Consider the following 24,803-nt stretch of genomic DNA (forward strand, 5'->3'; position numbering starts at 1 on the left):
CAGTCTAGTCGGAGTACGAGCAAGTCTTGAATTTCAGGGCGAAATACCACGGTGATTTGTGCACTCCGATTACCATAGCGGACCGTAATATTTCACTGCTCGATGGATAAAAGTTGAGTGGAACGATTTTCGAATATTAGGTTATATGCCGATGACATCAGGTCTTTCTCTGTCAAATGCCATGCCGAAATCATTTCCAGCCCGCCAACGCTGACTTCTGTGCCTTGATCGGGGATCGCATTGTTTATTGTTGCCGTAACAGTTCTATCAGCATGCATCACCTCCAACGATATGTACGGTTTTTTGCGTTGCTGATGATTAGCATGAACGTTAACGATACGATATGGGCCATCTTGGATTTTGCTACGCCCCCACCGCCACCGCTGCCCTTTCCACCACCATTACTTTCTCCACTATCTTTCGTCAGTTAACGATTAGGGCATTTCGGAGGAAAGTGATCTTGCTTCCCACAAGCATAGCATGACCTACCCATTGCTGGGTACCTTTCCGCCTGCGTGAGACACCCGGCCACACGCTCCGCACTCCTTGGACGATTGACGGTCGGATTGACCTTGCTCGAAGCTGACCCACTTCGATAAAATGGCTACGACACCGGATTGCCCACTGCTGGTGCGCTTGTTGGCCCGGGCCGATTCTTCACTACGGCAAATATTAACCGCCGTTGGTAAGTGAAGAAAAGAACTGATGGCTAATCATTTTCACTTTCCGCGTTTCCAATTCCTCGTCCCGAGTTCCGGAAATGATGCGCGTCACCAGTCTTGTTTCCGCACAAGTCGCACATAAATCAGTCACATCGACTAGACGGAGTAGCCCAATGTAAAACTCGTCAAATGACTCGGATGGTCCCTGCCTACGCTCTTCAATGGCCAGATTTCTCTTTGCCCGCACATAATCTGCCACGCGATCAAGCACTTGATCTGGAGTGGTGATAGTTACAGGTGTGATGTTCAGAACGACTACCACGACCTGTTGCATCGTGGGAGTCATCCGGAAGGCAGCCGGGTGTTCCGTGATAGGATAGCTAGCCAGCTGACTTAATTCCACGAAATCATCCCAGTGGTTTCTCATGATTTTAGAAGTGAAATGGTGTAATCCATATTTCATAATCCAGAAGATTCTTCACTAGTGGGTGAATCCCTACTGGATTGCCATTGAAAGACGTAAGTGTTTTGGAGAGCATCGACCGATTGACATAAATAGGGCTATAGGATTTGCCTGATAGGTAAAAATGCGCTAGAAACTCCAAAACTGAGTTTAAAGATACCGACAAGGGATTTTCACCCCGTTGAAAACACCAATAACTCCAACGCTTCCAGGCTGATTCGTATGTCGCAAGTGTTGAAGTCCGGTTGCTGGCCACGAGAAGCTTGACCAGTGGTTCCGAAAACCCCTTCCGGCGGAACTGTCCCCGGATAACATCCAAACGGCTAATTGTAGGGCCCCGGTTTTCAGTAGAGGGTGTGGCTTGCCTTTGGGTGACACCAACAGAGTCGAGGACGGATGCAGAAGAAGGGGAATGTCGCATGTGAGTTCCAGCAGAATTGGAAACCAAGGCTGCTCCGGCCATACTGGAAAAACCATAACGGTGTTAGCCAATTCCCTCCTAATTTTCTCGAGGCATTTTGGGATTAGGGTAAATGGAGGAAACGCATAGCCCATAAAATCCCCCCAATTGACTGAAAAGGCGTTGACAGCCGTTGACCCTGGTTGTGGCCGCCATGAAACAAATTTTGGGAGCTGGGCATTCCAGAGAGAGCTAAACAGGTCGATCTCGGTGTGCCAAATGTCCTGAATCTTCCCAAACACCACCTGATCTAACTTCCAGTCGCTTGAATCGGTGTCAAATCGTGACTCTTTATCCGCTTCGATATTAAGCTCACCCGCCAAATGAGCTGCTATGATTATGAGTTGCCGCTGCTCACAAAAATCTGCCAGTGTTTTGGCTATATTAGTTAGCTCGGCCGACTTCGTGCCCCCTCCCTTATTTACTTAGCATACCGCCGTGGAATTATCCAAATACATTTTGACAGAAAGCTCCCGTGAATTTTTAACAAACGATTGCAGGGCATACACGCGCCGAGGAGTTCGAGACTGTTAATGTGCATTAAAGTCTGATCTGCCGTCCATGGTCCCCGCGTCGTGACCCCGTTGCAAATGGCCCCCCATCCCGTCATCGAGGCATCCAAATAAATTTCTAAATCCGGTATCTTTGGAAAGAATTCCTTTCCGTTGACTTTATCTAGATTAACCACCCACCATTCCAAATCCAACCTAGATTCAGGGGAGAGGCAACACCGTACATTAAGATTCCCGGGCGCTTTTTGCGATTCACCTATATAAAAACGCTGCATATTTCGGTAGTGCGATTGGGCAAAGGGAATTGTAGGGATGGCCGACGTGAAGTTCCCTAAAATTAAAGCTACGTCGCGCAAAATAACCTGCTCGCTAGACAGAGCCCTTTCGCACATTCTTTTGACATCCTGAACCTTTGAGGCCAGAAGAGCGAACGATAGTTGAACCGAATTTATAACCATCCCCAGATATTCCATGGTTTTGGATGGCTCCTTAACGGACTTTTCCCAATTAATCAAGAAACCCAACGCCTGTAATAAATCCAAGGCAGCCTGGAGGTCAGCTAGCGCACCTTCCCTTGTTTCGTTCATAATTAAGAAATCGTCAAGGTAGACGACTAAGCGTACGCCCCTTTTTCTTAAAAAGGCAACCACCACCCGTAACAGCTTAGTAAAACTGCGTGGGGCAGGGGAGAGACCAAATGCCATACACATGAACTGGTAAATCCGCCCCCTCCATGCAAAACGGAGATATTTTTGTTGCGAACAATCTACCGGGACCGTCAGGTATGCGTCCTTAAGGTCAAGTTTGACGAACCAGTCCCCTTCCCTTACCAAATATCGCACCGTCTCCAGGTTTTCCATTTTAAAATGTTCGTAAACAATGAACTTATTAAGTGGTTTAAGATTGACAATAGGTCTAAATCCATTCCCTTTTTTCGGAATACAAAAGCGCCAACTTTGACATTCTCTGCATTACATAAGGAGGATACAGAGAGGGAAAGGGGAGATGAATCGTACCTTCTGCTTGCCCCACCGCGACCACGGGGACCCCCATGATCCGACAAGACTCTCCGGCCACGTCCTCTGCCCCGCTCACCGTGTTGATACTCGAAAAATTGGGGCTGACGGGCGGGTGGCTCGTTTGACTGCCCCCGGTTGGTTGAACGGAACGGATTCCTCCGCCCGTGGGTCACGGCTGCCACCGCCAAATCCCGCTTCACCAACGTCTCGTCCTGGTTCGCTTCCTTCAGCATAAGCTCCGCAAGTAATCGACTCTGGGGTCAGTCACGCTAATAACTGCGTCCCGTCGCTTCTTGGAAACGTGCGCATAAGCTCGACCCCGCTGTTGTAACGCGGCCTTGATCGCCCGGCCCGCAAGGATCATTTCCGGCGATTTTTCGACCAAATTTGCTATTCGTGAGTACAAATCGATTAGCGGAGGACCGATGTCCATGATTTTAAGTTGTGTCTTTACGAGTGCCTCCTCTCTCGCACTAACAATCTTAAAAAGGCCTTTCTCCCGTGCCCGACCACTCATACAGCCGTCCAGTTTTGGTGGCATGAGTGAAAAACCCTGCACTTCAAATGACAAGGGAAATTCTTTTGAGGTCTGCTTTGACTGTTCCGTAGATACCCCGTTAACTAGTAAGGACGAAATTTCTTCACAAATCTCTTTTGACACTAAGTGAGGGATGTCGGTTACGGCTGATTCGACCTGCTTTTTGGAACCCAAACTCAGGCCATCTGCTTCTAACAAGGTAGCAGCTCGGGTAGAAGTGCCTGGTCCGGGCTCCTCGACTGCCAAGGTTTTTGGATTAGACTCCCCGATAATGCTTTACCTTTACTTGTCCCCGACGCTTTCTGATCTGCACCCGGTGGGTTTTTTGGTAACCATTGGCGACCAGTCTCTACCTGTCCGCCCCCCTCTTCGTCCTCCCACTCGTCGTAGCACTAGTCTTCGTAATCGTTATGCGTTGGATAGAATCGAGGATCATAGTTGGGGTGGCTTCGAAAAAGATCAGCTTGATCGGGATAAAACTTGCCTTGTGGCATACCACGTACGTAATGATAAGGGTCTAGAACGTCGTGTCTTCTCAAGGGGGATCTCTCTCGATACTGGTCGTAATCTTCGCCATAATAAGGATAAGGAAACTCTGGGTAGTCGTAATCGAAACGATAGTCGAAAATTGTAGCATTTGTTATGTCAACTATGTTACGGTGTGAATTCTAACTTCTCTTAATGAAAAGAAAAAGGAAAGGGATCATTAGAAAGAGGAAAGCCCTTATCACATAGGAGTCAAGTATAGTTATCGCCGCTGTGACATCACCACGTCAACAATAGGTGATGACGATGGAAAAACAACCTTGCTCAACTTTTTTTTGCCTTACTGGGAGAGTTCAAATGGACTTTTCGATGATGAACTTATGGATGGAAACATGAATGGGCTGGATAGCAGCATAGATGAAAACAGCCAAGTGATAGATGGTATGTTTGTATTGTTTGTCTTCATTCCCGGTTTTCCCGCCAGGCTATAGAGCAAGTGACTGACGCGTACCCCCATTCTTTTACGAACGCACCTTGGTGTTTTAAGATAAGCTTTTGCGGCTGGAAGCCATGTTTGTTTCGAGATCAACATGGTTGCCAGCCGCAATTTCTCTCTTAAAATAGTAAGGTGCGTTCGTAAAACAGTAGGGGGTACGCGTCAGTCACTTGCTCTATTTGTATTTAGATGATACGCTATTCTCTACTGGAAATCATTTGACAACGCAGCAGAGCATTTTGGGTCTTCAAACTTCAAAACCTTCACCATTACAAGATAGTAATGGGACGAAAAGCCAATAATTTTCTCATACAACTCAGAATAAAAGTAAGTAGTTGCAGTAAGTAATAATAATTTGTTTACCAACATTCTATAGCGATCAATCTTAGTGCAGTAAAGGTAGTTCTATCGACGTTGGCCAAAAATGAAGGAAAAGTTGACAGTAATGGAAAAAACCATCATGCAGCTACCGAGAACATTTCAAGTGACGGGGAAGACGGCTTATCTCTTCCCCTCAAAACTCTTGATGAATTTGAAAAATTTGAACAAGATCTTAAGCAAGATAAAAATCATTTTAACAAATTTGTGGGATTTTTTATAGTTTTATTTGTAATTATGCTAGATGTTTTATTTATTTTGCTGGAAACATCTAGGTCTTGAAAATAAAGAGACTTGAGAAAAGGAAAACAGCCTAAAACTGTATTGGTGATTACGTCAGGAGGGCTTGGGGTGTTGCACTTTACGAATCAGTAGAAAAAGATCTAAACTGGCTAGGTAGACCAGATAAAAGAGTTATATTAATGGAAAGAGAAAGCGAAGTATCAAGGATTGTTTCATTACAAAATCCATTCGAAGTATATTTGTACATGCATGTAAAAGTATAGTAAAATCATTCCCTCTTTTTATGTTTTAGGAGGAATCACCAAAAATAGGGATTTTGCTTCAATGGAAAACTCTTAGTTCGAAGATCAGACCAAGTCATTTCTGAAGAACGCCAAATTTGCTTTCGAGCGTCGAGCTATAAAAACTGCATCTGAAGAACCTTACGCAGATTTTTCCAATTGGCAATAATGTCTCGGATCTTCGGTAATAGCCAAAACAACCTGAATCTAAAAAAAAAAATTACTAATTTTGTTTATGTTTTTTAATTGAATTGTGTTTTTCTGAACTGTTTGTAATACTGTTGTTTAACACAGATTTTTGTGGCAGTAAACTTTTTATTTCGCTTTGTATATTCGGTATCGTCTGGTCAGCTAGTACGAAAAGAAAAATAACTTTGTTATCTATCGTGTTATAAATGTTTTCCTAAGATTTATTTTGGTTATCTCAAAAGATAACTTTCGTACATGACATTAAGTTAATAAAGCGACATCTGCAAGATAGCTTAATAAAATATGACTTTGTGTCTTTCACCTATCTATAATTTCTTGTTCTACTAGGGTAGGAGACAGCCAACTTGAAAAACAATTTAGAACAATTAAACGTCGGATTTGAACGCTTTAAAGTTGAACTAGAAGGACTCATAAGATCCAATAGGAAATGAACAACCTAAAGAAACTAATGGAAACGACGGCCCAGAAGAAGAATTAAGATGTAGTTTCTCAAACCAAAACAATACTATGGGAACTCTTGGGTTTGACACCAAAAGACACTGCTATAACAAACCAAAATCTGGAAGCATTGGGCATCTCAATCCAACTCAGGGACAAATGATACCTGGGTATTGTATCAGCCTACTGCACAGTGCAGTCTTCATCCTTGGAAATGCATCCAATGAAGAAGAATATTAAAACTTATTCCAGAGCACAAGCAACCGATCAATAATCGGCGGCCACTTCAATGCCCATTCACCAGTTTGGAATGACCACAACCCAAGCAACAAAAGCGGGAGAATAATAACAAATTACCTCCACTATGAACACAAATTCCGACTGACAACCCCTAAAAACCCGGGAACCGTGGTTAACACCCAACCGTCTCCCATCAACAATCGACCTAATATTCACCATACAAAATATCGCTCATCTAACCAACATTCAGCTCGGCGAGTACTGGCTACTGGGAAGTTAGCACTTACCCGTCATAGTCGGCGTACACCTCAACTGCAACCCTTCCCTCCATTACCCACCACAAGACGGAAATTCCCCCCCCCCCCAAAAAAAAAATTGGCGGAATCGATCGAAGGAATAGCGGTCCGCGAAGTTAGACCTATAGATCCTCTATTACATACCAATTAGCCCTAAAATTTTTTTTCATCCCTTAATCCTGTTTCAAACCCGAAAAACAAATTTTCCCACGATGATGATGAGGTTGGTAGAATCTTTAAAAACAAGTCGTGTAATGATTTGCGATCTTTGGTGTTCGTTTAGCTATCTACGAAGGCTGTTTGTTCAGCTTCACATGGATAGCCATCAAGTGCTGCCGTTGAATTGCAATGAAATTTAAAAAAATTTTTAGTTTTTTTAGTATCGGTAACAGTATCGGTATCTGCGATACCTATACTGGCCAAAAAATGTATCAGAATCGGCATCGCCGATACAAACACTTTGTTGAAATTGTAATTTGCGCATCCCAAATATATTCTCCAACATGTGCGGTTGCGTAAACCCACTTGGTTGCAAAACCGAAGGATGCCGTTTAGCAACACCGTTCTTTATGCTTTCCCTCTCTCTCTCTTTGCTTTCTTGCTGTCAGTCAATCTTTTGCTCACTCACTGATCTTTTACACTTAATTGTGACAAGTACTTCAACATCATCATTATTGTTTTGTCCCCTGGGTGTATACTGTACCCTGACATGTATACTGTACTCCTACAATTATTAAGATGCATGTATTTATCTGTGAGTTAATATATTGGCTAATTGACTAACATGTGAATTACACAATGTGTTCCAACAAATTTCTGGGTATCGGTAGCGAAAAAGAAGATAACTTTTCAAAGTATCGTTAACAAACCTGATCGTGAACTAACTAGAAATGAAAAGTTTTAAGGAAATAAGGGACCCCAGAAAGGCATATGACGTACTTATTGACACCATCACAGAAAGATTGCACTGTTGCTTTGAGCCACGAGAAATTTCCAAAGCGAAGGAAAGAAAAAGGGCATTGTGGGCAGCGGAATGTCAAGAAGGAAATTTTTTTATTTTTATTGTCCCAATTTTTAAATATGTAATTTTTGTTTTGTTTTGATCCATCATATCCTTCAGTAAATACCCCGTTTAACCTGGTACATGCGTCTGTCCAAGTTAATCCCGGGTCGGAAAAGAAAGGGTGAAAAATTCAAATTTTTTTAACTTTTGTATTTTTCGTAATAAAAAATGAAAAAATTAGAAGAGGTAAGGAATAGAATAAAGAATGATTTCTAAAAAATAAGGTAATTGCTGTAGGGAGATAAGAGATAAAAGAAAAAAACCGGAAGTGTCCAATATGGGTCTGGTCATCCCTACGCGCCTGTATTCATTACAGACATCAAAGGGAAATTCTGTTCAACTCACTAAAGGACCTAACGATCAGGGTAGACTTACCATGTTACCATCCACCCTAGGCATTAACATAAAAATTTCAGCATCGGCTCAGTGTAAAATCCAACAAGCACTGGCCAAGTACCTCATTTCCACAGACTTTATCGCATGAATCTAAAAACAAAAACAAAAACACTTGATACTAAACAGAAAACTACACGAACCAACAACTGTACGCATCCATAAATCATAGAAAGGAATAAAAAACTATGAAAAACTGAATGGCGACCAACACCCAGCCATGCTTCTGACAACGCAACTGAAACCCTTAACACGTCCCAACCCAAAAAAAATCTTAAGCAGTACTACTTTGTCTATCAAAAAAAAAAGAAAGAAAAAACACTAAATACTAAACCCTAAACACGTATGTACAAGTTCTCGCCCCACCCCAATGCTGTAGTATAAACATCCCCGACGGAAGAATTCACCCAACGACGGTGGTGTTTAGGGGTACTCTCTAAGAGAACCCGTCAGCTGGTCTAAGAGCGCCATCATTGGACCAAGGCCAGCCTTGGCACCGAAATCAAAGTCAAAGACAGTAGCCTCCCACGGGTGTACCGACATCATCTTCCCACGACACAATCCCCATCTGACAGCAGTCTCCCCCGACACGAGTCCCCCCAAACATTGCCCCCCCCAGATTTGAAGGGGGGGGGGGAGGGCTACATTCCGTGAAGAACACGACAACAGCCCCTCCCCCTAGCAATAAAGACGGGGTGCAGTATTGTAGTAGCAGACGACACCAGCAACCCCTCCCCCCGCATCCCAAAATCTTTCAACTACAGGGGGGCTAGTGCATGGACTACTAAAACTTAAGGACAGGATTCTGTCCCTATCTCGCCGTGTTAAAGCTTGTCAGGTGAACTCTTTTCACAAAAACAAATCATTAAATGCAGATTTAAAAGGCGATTGTAACAACATAATTTTTTTCTTTACGTAACGTATAATTTAAGGAGATATTTGTGATGACTTGCGATATTCCAATAATGCATTGCCCGTCGGCTACTTCACGGCCTCCCATCCTCCCCTTTATTTACCTTTTGTCTGAGCTACGGACAGGAGATGCACGACCGAGTCCCAGTACACACCCGTCACTTAGGTCCCTCCATACTTAACAGATCTCTTACATACATTCGGTTCATCACTCATTGACGTCTAGCTTGTTCCGCTGATTGACATCATTACAGTATTTTTATTTTTATTGTAGAAGAAAGGTAAAAAAGGCGAGCCACCGGCTCCATCTATCAACCAAAAATCCTAAGTTCTTACTCATTGACAACTGAACCGAAATTTTCAGATGCCTGCTGGAAAATTTATTCCCGACCTCAGTTTTGAGCATCCCTTCTCTCTTTGTTTAGGCCCAACATCAGTCGACGTTTCTTTAGGCCTTGGGGAAACTATGGACTTTGTATTTCTCAACCCCCTCTTGTTTTTTTTGGTCTTTTCCCTGTGGCTCAAGAAAAGGCTTCGCCTGGTTTTTGATACAGATAACTCGAACTCAGTCTCAATACAAACGTTGTTCAAATCGGTCACTCTCACTCTTTATCATCCCTTTGAATCTCGCTCCATCTCAAACATCCGAACTCATCTTTAGTTTGAATCAAAATATAGTAAAGTGCAACCGCATCTCAGTTTGTTTTTCTATAAAGTCGATGTCGAAAGGTTTTATTTTTTACAATGCCATCTATCAACCAAAATTGCATGTTCTTGATGATTGACAACTGAACTCGAAATTATAGAAAGAAAACAAGCAATGAGTTATGATTTCTGACGTTCGGAATTCGACCCCAGGACTTTCTGTCTTACTTTGCCTGGTGGAGTTCAGGTACCTGGGGTCGAATTCCGAATGTCCTTTTTTACTGGACTTGGACTTGACTTAGGTGGTTTTCCGACTTGACTGGAAAATTTTTTCAGACTTTCATCCAAGTAGGATTCCGAGCACAAAAATCTCAAGTCAAGTTGAAAACTTGTACTTGAAAACGCAAAAGTCGAGTCCCCAAACTTAGTTAAGTCTCCGAAATCTCAAGGTACCTTCCTAGGTGCCTTGAAACTGACTTAAGGCTTAAGTTTGCCTAAGTTGTGGGGGAAATGGGCAGTGTTATTGTTTTTGTTTACACAATGGCGGATCATACTGACGTAATTGATGGGTTTTTTTAAGATCTAGATAATTTTACAGACAATGTTGACGATTCCTCAACAGAAAGTGCTAATTCAGAACGAGCCGATGAACGCAGTGCAAGAAAACGTCGTCTTATCCCATTTTACCAAACACGGAAAGATGTTTTAAGTTATTTTTCCGCGGAAAAGTTAACGAGGACATTTAGATTCGATCGACCTTCCATATAATATTTAACAGGTTTAAATTGAACATGAATTGTTGTATATTGAATATTCCTACCATAACTGTTATATTTAATAGCACTGGTAACAGACATTTTACCAAAACGAGAGACAGCAGCAAAGAGGAATTTACTTCCACTTGACATGGTACTGATTGCATTACAATTCTATGCAACTGGAACATTCCAAACTGGAATAGGAAATGTTCTTCGATACAGCCAATCGTCTGTTTCACGGTCCATTTCTGCAGTATCCCTAGCCTTATGGCTTATATCACCGAATCATATTCGATTCCCCGATAACCTAAATGACGTGAGCAAACATTCTAAATTTGTAAGTTTATATGTTAGTAAAATTTTGTTAAATAGGGGAGACTGAAGTAAGCCGGGACGGTTTTCGTTTTCCCCCTATATCTCCCAAACTAATCATTAAATCAATTTATTATTTTGTTTTTATGTATTCCATACTGTAATGTACCCCCCATATTTTTTATATAATTTAATAATAAACCATTTTCCCATATAAGACCTTTAAAGTTTTCTTAGATTTGCGGGAGAAGCCTATTTTGAGGGGTAAGTGAGGACACTAGGGTGGGTGGTGAGGGACGTCCTCCGTTTTCACCTTAAAATTCAATAAAAAAATTTGTAAAAATTGAAATAGCGTCCCACTGCATAGACTCTATAAGTTAATAAATGTTTCAATTTGATTATTGTGTTAATAAAAATTTTTTCTTATATGATAAAAAAACCCTTATTACGAGATAGATGGGGGTTGCACTTATTGTAATCGATTAATATGCTGAATAATCGATTGCTTGTTATCATTGTAAGGAACAGTAATGGCGTCATGAGCTCGGTGATGAGTGATGGGCTTGAAGGCCAAACCCGCCCACTAATGTCCCATTTTAGTCAAAAACAGCTGTCCCGATTTCCCGATAAAGACTATTTTTTTAAAACGTTAATATTATCTACAGTAATTGATCGAAAATTATAATTTTTGTTTTTAACGATAAAGAAATGATTAAGCTTCATTTCCATATTAAATTTACATGCCATTTGCGATTATTTTTTTCTAGAAACATTAAATGGCGGAGACTAAATTAACTAAAAAAAAACCGTTTTTTTAGTTTTGTTAATAACTGATACAGTTATTGACAAAACTCAACCAAATTTCATGTTAAAGTAGATTGTATGTATCTAAATAACATTCTAAAAAAATTTTTAATTTTATTATAATCTACTATTTTTCCCCCTACTGTCCCTCTTGACCCGGTGTCCCGGCATACTCCAGTCTCCCCTATATAGTTGAAAGGCGAGTTTGCAGAAATAGCCCGTATTCCAGGCATCATTGGTCATCATTGGTCCATTGACGGAACTCATATTCGGATTCAACGTCAAATATTGTACGAAAAAGCATATGTGATGTGATGATAAAATCAAAATTATAGTAATTCTTTAGTTCAAATGACATGATTCACACGGTACCTTGTATATAATAAAAGTTTCCAGCATCGTGTAAGTTTCTTTTTCAAGCCACACATCTCTTGATCTTTTTGTACCTTTTGGAAGACTCATTGCACAAGTTGAAAAGCACAATCGAAACTTAAAACCACTAGGAGGTCGACGGCTCAATTCTTGTTTACTCGTTTAAGTTCCTTTCACTCTCTAATAAAATGAAAAAGCGTTTGCTGCTAAATTAAGAAATATTTTCAGTAGGCCTTCTCTCATTGGCTCAGTTGCCAATTTCAAGTCAAGTGAATTTCCTAAGTCGAGTAAATAATCTTAGTTAAGTAAAGGAAATAAAGTGAGCTTTTTTTGTTCGGAATCACACTTCAACTTGAAAATTAAAGTTACGAACTTCAGCCCAATACTTGACTTAAGTCATACTTAACTAAGACTGTTTCAAGTCAAGTTCAAGTCAAAAGTCTTTAAAAAAGTTCGGAATTCGACCCCTGGTAGAGTTCAGGCCCCTCTACCACAAGCTGGGTGTAGCCGTCATTGTACGTTAATTGCTCGACCTCAACCTTGTGTGTTGACCACTTTATTACCCTGCCTTTTAACACACAAATAAAGAAAAACGAGTCTACCCGCTAAAGTGCCGCCCCCTCAGATCTCAGACCTTTTTCAGCTTTTGAGAACGCAGGTTTTATTTTTTCCAAGGGCTTAAAGTCAGCAATTCCTAGATCGTCAAGATCGTCTAATGCGTTTAGCTCATCATCAGCCGACTCAAGGAGATCGGGTCACATTCACAGACGAAGCTTTGTGGTGGCCTCGAGTCAGGAGACAGACGATGAACGCAACCATAGCAGCAGCAGCAGGAGCCTTTCCCCTCAACAGAAGGTGGGATTTTTTTACTTCATCGACCCTGAAGAAGTGGCACCTCGCCACCTTTCTAGAAAGCGCCCTAGAGACGAGTGGACTTCGTCGGACGAACCGGCTGCAAAGAGGTTAACGGTTGGGAGATCACGAAGCAAGAAATTTCGCAATTATATGCTTACATGTCTCCAACCTTCGGATGCGAAGTCGATTCGCAAGCGTTATGAGCCAGATTTTTTTTTAAAGTCAGTCACTCTCCAGTGCCCTAAGATTAACCATTCCATGGCCCAAAGAATGAAAGAGAGAAAGGGACCTGAACTCAGCAAGTTGGAGCAAAAGAGAAGTCTTTGACATCAATTCAGTACAAATTATTGGACGTCGCCCGCCCTCTACTCTTCATCTCAGAGTCCATGTCAGCGGACCAGGCAAATGTAAGCTTGGAAATCTCGGACGCTTGCAACGACACGTTACGCCTGCTGGTCACGCGTTCGCTAGCCTTACGGCCAAAAGACGAGAGAATATTCTGAAGTTTACCGACCCTAGATTCGAGTCTCTCCTGAAATATCCTGAACGCTTTGACTCGGACGAATGCGACGAGCTATTTGGGCGTTCGTTTCTTGGCAGTATGGTGAGGGACGCCGACAACGACGCCAAGCTGAGAAACGTGAACCGTCCCAGCAGTTTCGGTCAGCAACTTGGTCTCCACGAGACCAACGTTATTAATCTTTTCCGACACCTGTTGAACCGGATGGGGTGCCATATAAAACAACAGTGCGACCCGTGGCCCGTGGACCTCTAAGGATTTGAGCCGCCACATCAACGAACTTGAGCTTGTTGCGGCCCTTCATGCCCTGGAGTCATTCGCTAGCAGAGCATCGAAGGTCTCGATCCGCTATGATGGATAATGTGACAGCATTCAATTATGTTAATAAAGAGGGTGATACCAAGTTGGCTATTCTCAACGACATTAGCCAGCGTATAATTTCTTGGTGTGAAATTCGTTCTGTTTCATTCCACGCAGTCTGCCTACCCGGAGCACTGAACCGCGAAGCGGATTTTCAATTCCGAGCCCATCTAGACGCAAGTGACTGGAGGCTCGACCCGACTGTCTTTTTGAGAATCAGTTGTCACTGGGTTCTATCGATAGACCTGTTTGCCTCAGCCTGGAATCGTCAGCTGGAAATACTTCTGAGCTGGCATCCCCAACCGGTGGCCCATGTGATCGACGCGTTCAGTTTGGATTGGCATCATATGCAGGCCTACGCCTTCCCGTCTTTTTCCCTGATCCAGCCATGCCTGGGAAAAAATCAGGAAAGACCAAGCCGAGCTGACGTTGGTAGCGCCTTATTGGCCAACGCAGCCATGGTTCCTCTCTCTCTTAGAGCTGGCATGCAAGAGGCCATTACTTATTCCACACGAAGGGGGCCTTCTAGTCGACCCGGCCGGACTCCCACACCTCTACTGTCGTACGGCGGGCTACTTCTGACCGTTTGGTGGTTATCAGGAGTAATTATGAGACAAGAGGCCTTCCGGTAGGTGTCATGAAGTATTTCCTGGCCGCAGATCGTCCCTCCACATCTGCTACATACCAAAGCGCATGATGCGCTTGGGTTGATTGGAGTATTTAGAGGGATCAGAATCCCCTGTCACCTACTTTGAATGAAGTTCTATCCTTCCTGTGTGGCCTCGCAGAAAGCGGGAAAGCTTACCGGACAGTTAATGTATATCGGTCAATGTTGTCGGTGGCCGTTGGTGAGATCAAAGGTTTTGATGTGGGCAAGCATCCGCTAGTGGTAAGATTGATGAAGGGTATTTTTGCTTTGAACCCGCCATCGGCTAAATGCAGTGGATTGATCTTAACGTTGTGATTGCTTATTTGGAATCTCTAGGTCCTAACACCTGTTTACCCTTCAAGCATCTGTCTTTGAAATTGTCAACCCTTCTGGCCCTGTCTTCCTTATGTAGTTTCCCAACTGGCGGCTATCGATTTTAATTCGATCACTGTGAGTGACATAGGGGTAAAATTTGCGCTGTCCAATCTACATAAGAATCAACACCGTGGCCCTTTGAAGTCCTTTACGCTCACGCGGATTGATGCGGAATCTCTCACTTGTTCCGTGACTTGCATGTAAACCTATTTGATCAGGTCTTATGACTTCAGAAGCCAAGTCCACGGTAATAGGCTTCTATTAGGCTTAAAACCTCCTCACAAATCGGTTGGGGCATCCACTGTTGCCCGCTGGATCAAGGAAGTCTTAGCCAGTGCCGGGATCAAAACCAAAATGTTTTCAGCACATTCTACTAGAAAGGTCGCAGTATCTAAAGCCTTTGCGGCAGGAATCCCTGTAGAGCGCTTCCTCAAAGCAGGCAGTTGGGTTGCAGAGTCCTTTTTTTCAAAGCACTTTCAACGCCCGGTTAACTAACTGGAACTTGACGGACTGGCTACAATCACCTAAATGCTTCGAAATCACAAGGTTGAGGTCGAGCAATTAACGTACAATTGTACAATTACTCGAGGTCACGTAAGAGACTGAAGAGCAGTTAAGATTGTATGTTTAATAGCGAAGACCTCAACCTTGTTGGTCTTCCCCGCCCTTCCCGGCCCACTTGACTAATATCTCTTCTCTTCCTTTCAGGCGTGGCGGATCATTCATACAAAGTCATTCTAGGGGAAACAAGGACCATTCAACAGTGGAAATGGCTTCAAATCCGGAGAGTAGAAAAATAACTGAGAAATTTTTTCTATTCGTCACCTGAAAAGGTCTGAGATCTGAGGGGGCGGCAACTTAGCGGGTAGACTCGTTTTTCTTTGTTTGTGCGTTAAAAAGTTGGGTAATAAAGGGGTCAACACACAAGGTTGCGGTCTTCTCTATTAAACATACAATCTTAACTGCTCTTCAGTCGCTTACGCGACCTCGAGCAATTGTACAATGGGTACAACATGGTCCCTCCCCTATCTACCAGCACTGCCGCTGCCGAACGGTCGGGGCAGGTCGGGGCCTTTATTTCTTTTGCTTGCTTATATTAATTGTTTTTTCTTTCTTGCAATACAATGCCGCTTACACTTTTAATTTTGTTTTCACTTTTTATATGGCTTAACGGTATGCTTTCATTTAAATTAATGTTAATTCTCAATTGACACTGACGGGGTGTAACCGGTTCCACAACCCGATTAAATTGTTTTGTACCCTGATAAGGCCTTGCCCAAACTCAAATAAGTGTGTGCAAGTGAAGGGAAATCAATAAAAATAGTAAAATACAATGTAATACACGAAACGGGTGCAGACAGGGTACAAAAACATTTAACATTTTATTTACAAATCAATTTAAATAGCCAACTTATTGCGCTGAGGTCAGTCAACGAATTCTTAATATCATGTACAGTATCCTGCACAAAAATCCGAACACCGATTTAATTTTTTAAAGCCCCCTATTGACGGGGTAAAGGGTTTTTTGTTTGTTTTTCTTTAAGAGGGAGGTTAGACGGGGTGATGGACACATAGGGCAGGGTTGGGTAAGTCTAGACATTTTTTTTATGCCTTAAGGTATTACGCTTTAAGGCAAGTAACAGGTCGGGACATTTTTGCAACCCCTAGGGTGGTGTGTTTTTTTTAAACGACAGTTGGAAATGTTGGACTTAGGCTGTGTTATACTCCTTACCCAAATAAATTAGATAGCTGCCTGTGCACAATTATATCGTTACCGATGGCATATGTGTAGAGCCTCTGATTGCTACGCCGAAGATCAGTGTTCGATTTCCAATAAGGAATTGCTAAATATTTGGTATTGTTATAATATTTTTCATTCGAATTTGCTGGGAATATTAATTTCTCTAGAACGAAGGAGATTATTATTTTTAAAATTATTTAATAAACAAAAAAAGCACATATTGCTCGATGAAAATTTGTTTTATATATGAACGAGAATTTCTCGTTTTTAACTTAACCATATTAACTCATTACCTCATCTGGAATCGAACACCGATCTCCAGCATTATATTCAGAAACGCTACAACTACGCCATTGACATCGACGTAAACATTTACAGGCAGCTGAAACATAAGCTAAATTGTTTCGTTAAGCAACATTACCAAGCCCAAGCCCTAAATTTCCAACTGTCGTTTTAAAAAACACACCACCCTGGGGGTTGCAAAAATGTCCCGACCTGTAACTTGCCTTAAAGCGTAATACCTTAAGGCACCTTTTTAAAATGTCTAGACTTACCCAACCCTACCCTGTCATGTCCATCATCCCGTCTACCCTCCCCCTTAAAGAAAAACAAACAAAAAACCCACTACCCCGCCAATAGGTGGCTTTAAAAAATTAAATCGGTGTTCGGATTTTTGTGCAGGAAACTGTACCCTTGCTAAGTCCGAACAACAAGACAAAGGAATGATCCACAGGATCCCGATCAACAATTCAGAGAAGGACCTTCTAGATCTATTGGCCGACCAAGGTGTCAAACATGTCAAAAGATTCACCACTGTAGAAACGAACCATCCCACCCAAACAGTGGCCCTGACCTTCTCTAGTTCAGCCTCACTCCCCCAATACGTTATACTAGCGCACGAAAGATTTGTGGTTAGGAAATTCATACCGAAACCCAGACAATGCTTCAGATGCTGAGGATTTGGACACACCTAAGCGACATGAGAAAATAGACTTAAATGCAGGATATGCTCACAGGACCACCCCATGACGCTCAACTACCTCAAAGATCCACTTTGCCCATCCTGTAGAAAAAACGACCAAACAGCGGGAACTATCAGCTGAAGATGCCAGAAAGTCACTGGACAAATACAACACCAGAATACCCATTCCCATAAATCCACATTCCGTCAAATACCCCATCAAAAATTTTTTAAATCCCTACAGCCTTCAAACTTTCTAACACCGGGACAAACTGGCCGTAAAAATCTCAAAATATGACGACCGACCCTTTGCGCATAATAGTATGGTCATTTTAGCTCTTATACCTAGGACAATTAGTTATTTGAAATATTTTTTTTAGCACTATTTATACTTACATTTTAAGTAAGTGTAAAAAACCCGTACAAAATCGTACTGTAGGATCACATTTAAATTTGCAATTGAAAATCGGAAATGGGGGTCTAATTGTAAATATTTTATTGTTTTGATTACATGTAATCAAACTTTATATGTCAATAAACGTGTGTTTCAAATTTCAATGTTTTTTATGTAGATTTACTTTTTTTTTAAATTTAGGAGTTACTCAAATCGGTTTCCGAGTCGAAATTTTTTCGCCGTGTTTAACACGGCGCTTATGGCGGTACGCGTCATATTAAAATTTATGCTGCATATAAACGAAATAATATTAAAATCCCCATATACTCTAGTTTTTTAGCCCATATAACCTAGTTTACTTTGTATTTATTAGATTTTATGAGAATAACACAGCAGAAAAGTTTTTACATTAGAAAACTTTTCAACAACCCCTTTCTCACAAATTGTGTTGTAAAACATTGGGGAATTTTGAAAAGGGGAGTTTTTTTTTTTTAAAAAAAAAAAAAATCCTTTTTTAAAAATTTTTTTTGCCACAACACACCCGGCGGGTGTGTTAAAAATTTGGTAAGGGTTTTTGGAATTTAAATTTCTAATGTAAATAACTTTTCTGCTGTGTTATTTTATAGCACCTTGAATGCCATCGTAAGCCTAGTACGCAAAAGTCTGTTCCTTATTTTTGAATTGCTTGAGGGATCGTTTACGATCCCGATTAGCAATTGTAATTATATGGAATAAATAAAGAAGAGACCCTAAGGGTGTAGACGAATTTATTCCCAGCCCTTCACAGCTACAAAATTTTAACTTGCGGTCTAGAAACCGCCCTCCTAGTCAGACTAATTTTAGCGACCAAAGGTAGATGCAAGTGCGAAATATATATATATTTTCTTGGACTGCTTCCATTCTTTATTTCGGTGTAGAAGCCATAGGAACTCCTTCCGCCTCTGCCTCTTCCACTGTAAAAAGACAATTAATTAATCATTCAAAATAGTTTTTTTTTTTTTTTTATTATCGAAGCAAGAGAGTGAGGGTTAGGGTCTCTTCTTCATTTATTCCATATAATTACAATTGCTAATCGGGATCGTAAACGATCCCTCAAGCAATTCAAAATTATATGAAAACATTACGCTTCGACCCTAAGGGTGATTTTAAAGCTTTACGGAAAAAAACTCCTAAACTGAATGTGAAATTAAATTGTCCAAAGAGAGAGAGCCTGTATTTGATGGGGTCTCTCTGTTATAGAAGCGTTGAAAGGTGGAATGATTCGACCAGCGCCCTATGCGTATGATTGAATCTACTGACATTTTATTCGCAACGGCTTTAGAGGCCGATGCCCCTCTCGCGGAGTGGGCGGAAAAAATTTTCGTATCAATTCCGGCTTCTTTCAAATAGGATTTAATCCAGCGGCCTATTGTGTTTCCAGTTACTGGTTTAAACGGTTTTACCAAACCTATGAAAAGAAAATGCGAGTTTTGATTATTTCTTAGGCAATCTGAAAGATAAATATAATTGTGAAGTGCATGAACTGGGCAAAGGTTCCTGTCTTCATATGCTTTCACACACAGTTTCTGCGTTGGCCCTTTGTGTTTCTTAAAGTCTAGGTCATCACAACTTTCTGAAGATGCCATGTAGTTAAGGACCGTTTCGGGATCCCAGGTCGAATTATATCTTGGCTTCGGAGGGTTTAAATTGTACAGACCTTTAAATAACTTAATGATAGTAGGGTCTGAACCAAGATTAATTCCACTAACTGGTTTAAGGGTTGTTGACAGCATCGATCTATGGAGGTTGATAGTGCTGTAAGACTTACCAGCCTTGTGTAGATCAGTTAAAAATTCAAGGATTGCTACTAGATCATTTTGCATGGGATCTTTATCCCGTTCCAGACACCAACTTGACCAATTCTTCCACGCGCTTTGGTAAGCAGAATCCGTGGAGGAACGATTTCCGGCCAGCAAAATGTTGACCACTTGTTCCGGAATGCCTTGCTGTCTGAAGTCCTCCCGGACAGCTTCCAGGCGGCTAGGATGAGAGATCTGTTGGTGACGAGGGGATGCGTTTCCCCATTCGCTGATCTGATAAGACGTTCTTCTTGTGGCAGAATACGTGGCGTATCGCATGACAGTTCCAATAATATTGGAAACCACGGCTGTGTCGGCCAGACGGGACCTACGAGTATAATCGTGGATTGTTCTCTTCTTAACTTCTCAAGACACCTGGGGATAATAGAGAAGGGAGGGAAAGCATATCCTCTCCACGGTTTCCATGAGATGGAGAAAGCATCAAATGTAAAGGCTGACGGTTGGGGTTTCCATGATATAAAGTTGTCTAACTGATTGTTCCAGCAGGATGAGAAAAGATCAATATCAGTTGGCCAAATCAAAGAAATCTTTTGAAAAATTATTTCGCATAATTTCCAATCGCTGGACTCTGTTTTTGCTCTCGATTCCCTGTCCGCTATTACATTCAATTTCCCAGGTAAAAATGAAGCTTATAGAGAGATACTTTTTTCTTCGCACCATTCAGAAATTTGTTTGGCTACCTCCGTCAAATTTCTAGATTTTGTTCCCCGCATTTGTTTATGTAGCAAACTACAGTGTTATTATCCAGAAACATCTTAACGGAAATGTTAAATGACTGACTAGTAAACGTTTTTAACGCTAGTAGCGCAGCTCTCAGTTCTAGTTCGTTTATGTGTAGATCTTGTTCGGTTTCGGTCCAAGGTCCTCTACACCTGATATCATTCGAGACTGCCCCCCATCCTGATAGAGACGAATCAGAGTAAATTGTTAAATCGGGGCTTACTGGAAAAAACAATTTTCCGTTCCGGGATTCGAGATTGGCGACCCACCACTCAATGTCTTCACGCGCCTCTTGTGATAAGACACACTTAGTTTTTAAATTCCCTTTAAAATTTTTTGAATTTTTTATGTAGAATTGTTGGAGACGTCTAAAGTGACTCTGCGCAAATGGAATTGAAGGGGTAGCCCAGTTAAGATTGCCTAGAATGGAAGCAATAAACCTCAGGGAAACCTCGGTTTCTAATAAAGCCTGTTCACCTAACGCAGTTATTGATTTTACCTTCTGATCTGGTAGAGTGAAAGATAAGAAACAGGAGTTTATTATTACACCTAGATATTCTATAGTTTGAGATGGTACTAAGATAGACTTTTCCCAGTTTATGACAAAACCTAACTCTTGAAACAAGTTAAGAACGGTGTTTAAGTCCTTTTCGGCCCCCTGCTTGTTTTCGTTCATAATTAGGATATCGTCAAGGTAAATGACAAGTCTGACACCACTCCCTCTAAGCACTGAAATAGGGACCTTCAAAAGCTTTGTAAAAATTCGCGGTGCGGAAGCCAAGCCAAAGGGAAGAGAAGAGAACCGATAGTAACTTTCCTCCCACTTGAAACAAAGAAATGTTTGATGGTTTGGGTGGATAGGGACGGTTAAATAAGCATCTTTTAGGTCTAATTTTACAAACCAGTCCCCTTCTCTTATGATACTTTTCACTATCTGTAAACCTTCTATTTTGAAATGGCTATAAGATACGAAATAGTTTAATGGCTTTAGATTTATAATTGGACGAAAACCCCCCGATTTTTTGGGAATAACAAAAAGTGAACTAATAAATGCTACCTCGTTTAGGCCTACTCTTTTAATAGCTTCTTTCTGAAGTAGATCCCTAACTTCTTTGTTGCAGACGGCCTTCATCTCCTCATTCATGGCCACTGGGCTTGGAACTACTGTCTGGATGGGTGTGGATGTAAATTCTATTAGGTGGCCTGACTTAACTAAGGAAATCACCCATGAATCGTTAGTGATTCTGACCCAACCTTCTTGAAATTTCCTAAGTCTGGAACCCACAATAAGTGCAACCGATTCCGATGAAATACCAAGGTTATATAGGAAAAATGGGTATACTCTATTTAGGCAGTTTTCGACATACCGAGAATCCTGTTTGTTTGACGAGCCTCGGTTGTTTCTACTCCCTTGGTCGGTGCCATGTCTGTAGGGTTTTTCTCTAACTGCCATGCGCTGACTGTTCCTAGTTGCTGAGCGTGTCTGCACACCTGACGGGCCCGGCTTTGGAATTGTTGACTGAATTCTGTTGAGCGTTTCATCCTGCTTGGCTTGCTCCAACATGGCATCTAGGAATTTTTGCCCTAACAGATTTTTGATAGTTTCGCCCGAAGAAAAGGCCTCAGGGTTGTCTAGCAGGTGGTCAGCTTTCGGAATGATGGCGTTGAGAACATTGTCACGCTCACACGGATAGGGGGGGGGGTGTTCACGTCGCCTCACTACTTGATGGTCGTGCTCACCAAGCCGCTGGCCGAATCGGAACAACGACGCAGACAACTGGCTCACATCCACAATCAGACAGAGCCCCGAACAGACTAGGACTATACGACTTAACTACGACTTAACTACGTTTTAGTTTCCCCTTGTTCCTTAACCTATCGAAGGTTGAGGGGGTGAACCACTCCTGACTCCAAATAGCCAATAGACGTTTCTTGTACGTGACAATAATCCCCACCAAACAGAATGATCGACCCGATCATTTGACTTGCTTAATACGCCAGCTGTTTCGTTTTACATTAGCGGCGCGGTTTCCTCTGTAGTACGTACAAATACGTAATCTGATTGCAGGACTCTTTTCAACTTCGGGGTCTGTAACTTTACTTTTTTGGGCTATCACGGAGTCTATGTCTCTACCATCTTTTCACACCATTGAGCCTATGTCTTTCATACGTCCATCTTGGAGTCTGTGTCTCTACAGCCCAGGGCTCGCTCTCGGAGTCTGTGACTCTACAGCCTATGGCTCGCTTTCGGAGTCTGTGACTCTACAGCCTATGGCTCACTCTCGGAGTCTGTGACTCTACAGCCTATGGCTCGCGTTTTCGGAGTCTGGGACTCTACAGCCTATGGATCACTCTCAGAACAACAATTAAGTGTCATGGAGCTGGCCCCCACGAACAACTGAGGTCACCGACGTCAACAAACCATTTCAGGTGAGCGTGAACAAGAGCCCCCTACCCTGCATCTCCACCAATTGTCACGCTCACACGGATAGGGGGGGGTGTTCACGTCGCCTCACTACTTGATGGTCGCGCTCACCAAGACACAGCCCCGAACAGACTAGGACTATACGACTTAACTACGACTTAACTACGTTTTAGTTTCCCCTTGTTCCTTAACCTATCGAGGGTTGAGGGGGTGAACCACTCCCGACTCCAAATAGCCAATAGACGTTTCCTGTACGTGACAATATTATGGCGCCGGCGTCTAGAAATATGGTTAAAAGCTCTGGACCATTGTTGAAGCGCTGCTCTAACGGCCAGTGCCATGATGTTCTCTTTACCGACCGCGTTGATTATCAGAGAATAGAGAAAAATGAGTGGGGAGGCAATATCCATCACCTTGAATTGAGCCGTCAGCCACTTCTTCTCAGCTGATTCTACTGTCTTGTGAGTAGATTTGCTTTTGAGACGGCGAGAGATCCAACTGTCTACTGCCGGTGGATTTAAGGAGAAGGATGATCTCTCAAAAGAAAGCTTGAACTTATCTTGTAAGGATTTTGAGTCTGATGTGGAAATTCCTCTGGTCATCCACTCTCCAACTTCATCCGTGATCTCCTTGACGATCATGGAATTAGTCTCCGTGCAAATGACTCGTCCTTTTGGCACAGAGTCTACGGGTGACCGGTCTCGCCTCATCCTTGGTGACCGACTCCGAGATCTACGGCCCGTAGATCTACTCCGTGTCTTACGACGGATTTGAGAACGACTACGCGAACGTTTACGTGAGCGAGATCTGCTGCGTGAGCGGCGAAAATTCTGACTCCCGTGGTAATCTGAACGCCGGTACGAGCTACTTGGGGAAATGGATTTAGATCTGGAACGAACCTTTCTTTTAGTGGAGTCCAGTGCCGTCTGGCGTAAAACCTCCTCGATCTCTCCAGCTTCCCCCGATAGTAACGTACGAATGTTACGAACCTCATCAACATACGAGGCGACACGAGAATCCACTGATCTAACGGACCCCGACGACGCCCTCCGGCCGTCTTTATTAGACGTAGCACTTGACATGGTGACTGTGAGAGAGCTCAAATTAGTCTGACTAGGGGGGCAGTTTCTAGACCGCAAGTTAAAATTTTGTAGCTGTGAAGGGCTGGGAATAAATTCGTCTACACCCTTAGGGTCGAAGCGTAATGTTTTCATATAATTTTGGAAAAGACAAGTGGAGTTTAAAACAAACTTTCTTCTCTCGTTTAGCTATTCATAATTTCTTACTGTAATTGTGGGCCTCCATCCTACAGGCTTCACCATTTCCACATGGAAAGTTGAATAATTGTCTCATCTGTTAACAGCCCAGAAGAAATTGGAGATGAGGGGAGCAATGGCATTCAGCTGGGCGAAAACAAAGCAGCTAGGCTAAGAGCCAGCCCAGAATTAGACGCATTTTAATTGGCAAATGGTTTGAAGGGAAAATGTGAAAGAGGGGGGTGGGGTAAGACGTGAGGGTCACGTCTGGTCTGTCACAGCGGCCGCGTATAAGCGTGACACGTTGCCAAAGTCGGCGTGAAATGGCGAAAAAACGCATTTTGATTGGCATGGAAAAAATTTATGACATTCGTTAGGGGTAATATTGATAAACATAGTGGTCGAAGACCACACGTGTTTATCAGTTGTTTATAATAAACCAGACCTCGATAAAGATCGGTCATTTTGGTGAAAAAACGCATTTTAGTTGGCAGGTATAATTAAAACACCAAAAAAAAGATGGAATCATACACAATTTAACTGTTGAAGACCAGACTTTATTAAAAGTTGATTTATATCAACCAGACCTCATTTTCTGACTCCATTTGACAGAAAAGCCTTACATTTAATAAAACGGCAACGTTGCATGCCTACGCGGGTATTTGAAATTATTGCTTTTCATTTCTTTTTTTGATGAAACTTTTTAA

General features: G+C 42.2%; 1 pseudogene; it reads right to left on the reverse strand.

Moving 5' to 3' along the window:
* Positions 1-3,342: 3,342 nt before the first annotated feature.
* On the reverse strand, positions 3,343-19,953 carry LOC116918580 (annotated as a pseudogene).
* Positions 19,954-24,803: the final 4,850 nt, after the last annotated feature.

Source organism: Daphnia magna, linkage group LG9 (assembly GCF_020631705.1).
Source record: "Daphnia magna isolate NIES linkage group LG9, ASM2063170v1.1, whole genome shotgun sequence".
Classification (NCBI taxonomy): domain Eukaryota; kingdom Metazoa; phylum Arthropoda; class Branchiopoda; order Diplostraca; family Daphniidae; genus Daphnia; species Daphnia magna.